The sequence below is a fragment of the Vulpes vulpes genome, unplaced genomic scaffold, assembly GCF_048418805.1.
Source record: "Vulpes vulpes isolate BD-2025 unplaced genomic scaffold, VulVul3 u000000768, whole genome shotgun sequence".
In the NCBI taxonomy this organism is placed as follows: Eukaryota; Metazoa; Chordata; class Mammalia; order Carnivora; family Canidae; genus Vulpes; species Vulpes vulpes.
Window position 1 is genome coordinate 1 of NW_027325860.1, and position 2,500 is coordinate 2,500.

Consider the following 2,500-nt stretch of genomic DNA (forward strand, 5'->3'; position numbering starts at 1 on the left):
TTAGCCTTAGATGGAGTTTACCACCCGCTTTGGGCTGCATTCCCAAGCAACCCGACTCCGGGAAGACCCGGGCCCGGCGCGCCGGGGGCCGCTACCGGCCTCACACCGTCCACGGGCTGGGCCTCGATCAGAAGGACTTGGGCCCCCCACGAGCGGCGCCGGGGAGTGGGTCTTCCGTACGCCACATGTCCCGCGCCCCACCGCGGGGCGGGGATTCGGCGCTGGGCTCTTCCCTGTTCACTCGCCGTTACTGAGGGAATCCTGGTTAGTTTCTTTTCCTCCGCTGACTAATATGCTTAAATTCAGCGGGTCGCCACGTCTGATCTGAGGTCGCGTCTCGGAGGGCGCGCGCGCGGCGCGGAGGAGTCCCCGCGAGGCCGGGAGAGAGAGCCACGGACGAGAGGCGAGGGGGCACGAGCCGGCGGCGGCGGCGCGGGGCCCTGCCGGGCCACGGAGGGCGGGGCGGGGGAGCCACGCGGGCGGAGGGGGGAGCCGGGGCGCGGGCGCCGCGCGGCGAGGGGGGGAGGGGGGCGCGGGCGCGGCGAGCCGGCGGGCGCGGCGAGCCGGCGGGCGGCGGGACGTCGCCGGGGCGCGGCGGTCGCCCCCGACCGCCGGCCCGCGACGCCCGCGCCCGCCGCCCCGCGCGACGACGACCCGGCCCCACGCCTCCCTCTCCTCGCGCGCGACGTCCTTCCCACGGACGCGACCCTCCGCCCCCGTCGACCCCGACGCGACCCACCGCGGGCTCGGGGGGCGCAACGGCGCGGCCGCGACCCGGGGGGGGCGGAAGCGCGCAGCGGCGGGCGGCGCCGCGGCGTCCCGCGGGCCGCCGCCGGGGCACGCAGCCCCGGGGCGCGGCCCCGCGCGACTCGGCCTCGGCGCGAGCCGCCCCGACAGGGCGAAGGCCGGGGATCGCCAGCGGGGAAGGGTGAGGGGGAGGGGGAGGGGAGGGGAGGGGAGGCGCGGCGCGGGACCGCGACAACACACCCCTGCTCCCCCGCCCCAAAAGCACGACCCCACCCCGGGCGACCCCGAGGCCGCGTGCGGCGCGAGGGACCTCCCCCAGAGGGGGACCGCGGCAGTCGCCGCGGCCCTCCTCGGCGCGAGCTCTCGCCTCTCTCCCTTTTCTCGCGGGCGGGCACCGCCTCTCACGTCACACCCCCCCACCCACCCCCGACCCACCGCCCGCCGGCCCCACCGCCAAGCCCGGCCCCCGGCTCCCACGCACCACACGGGCGCGGGGGCGCGGGCGGCCGGGGCCGGGAGCGGCGGAAGGGCACGGGAGGGGAGCGGGGAAGGGAGGGACAGGGGAGGCCCGCGGAGGCGGCCACCGCGTCTGCTCTTAGGGGGACGGAGGGCCCGGCGGACCGGGCCCTGCGAGGGGAACCCCCAGCCGCGCCGCCACCAGGGGCGGCGATTGATCGCCAAGCGACGCTCAGACAGGCGTAGCCCCGGGAGGAACCCGGGGCCGCAAGTGCGTTCGAAGTGTCGATGATCAATGTGTCCTGCAATTCACATTAATTCTCGCAGCTAGCTGCGTTCTTCATCGACGCACGAGCCGAGTGATCCACCGCTAAGAGTCGTACGAGTTTTGAGCGGAGGGGAAAGCCCCCCTCCCTGGCACGGCACATCCCCGGAGGGCGCCTCTGGCCGGCCAGCAGAGACCACGAGATCAGACCCCGAGAAGGTCGGAAGGGTCGGACGAACGACGGGGCGTCCGGCCGCCGCCCCCGCGCCCGCGCGGGCGCGGGGGTCGAGCGCGGACAACCCCACAGGCGCCCAGGGGGTTCCCACCTGCCCCGCCCCACGCCACACCGGGGACGCGGGGGAGGGGGGGCGCGCACGCGGACGCGGCCCGACGGCCACCGGGCAGGGGGCGAGCCCCCTCCCGGCGGCCGCGTGGACCGCGTGCGTGGCGCGGCGACCCCCCCCCCGCACGCCCCACGGGGTGGCGGCGGGGCCCGAGGCGGCGGAGTCCGGGGGAGGGGACTGACCCTCTCCCCGCGGGCCCGACCGCCCCGACCCGAGGCGGACGGGCGACCCCCAAAGGGTCTTTAAACCTCCGCGCCGGGACGCGCTAGGTACCTGGACAGAGGGTGGGGGGGGACGGGCGAGGCGGGGCGGGGTAACGAGGCCACAGGCCGCCGCCACCGCCGCCACCGCCGCCACCGCCGCCGCCGCCCCCGACGCCGATCCGCCGGCCGCGGCCGACACCGCCGGCGAGGGGCGCGAGCCCCCGACGCTGCCGGCCCGTGACGGACCAGGGCCCGGCGGGCGCCGCGGCGCGGTCCCCGCCACCGCCCGACGCCAGCCTCCCTCTCTTCTCTCCCACCCCCGGTCTCTCCCCGCCCCCAAAAGTCGCCGGGGGCGGGGCCGGCCGGACCCCTTCCGCTTCCGAGGAACACCCCCGGGAGCCACCACCTCGCCTTAGGAGAAAACACCCGGCCGGCCGGCCCCCGGCCCTCCCCACAACCGCAACCCGGGCCCCGTCTCGCCGCGG

At 78.1% G+C, this 2,500-nt stretch overlaps 1 non-coding gene across 1 annotated transcript; it reads right to left on the minus strand.

The window, feature by feature from the left end:
• Positions 1 to 1,429: 1,429 nt before the first annotated feature.
• On the minus strand, positions 1,430 to 1,582 carry LOC140597591 (5.8S ribosomal RNA). The gene has a single exon (XR_011999423.1). It is a non-coding gene; the product is annotated as a 5.8S ribosomal RNA (ribosomal RNA).
• Between the last annotated feature and the right edge of the window lie 918 nt (positions 1,583 to 2,500).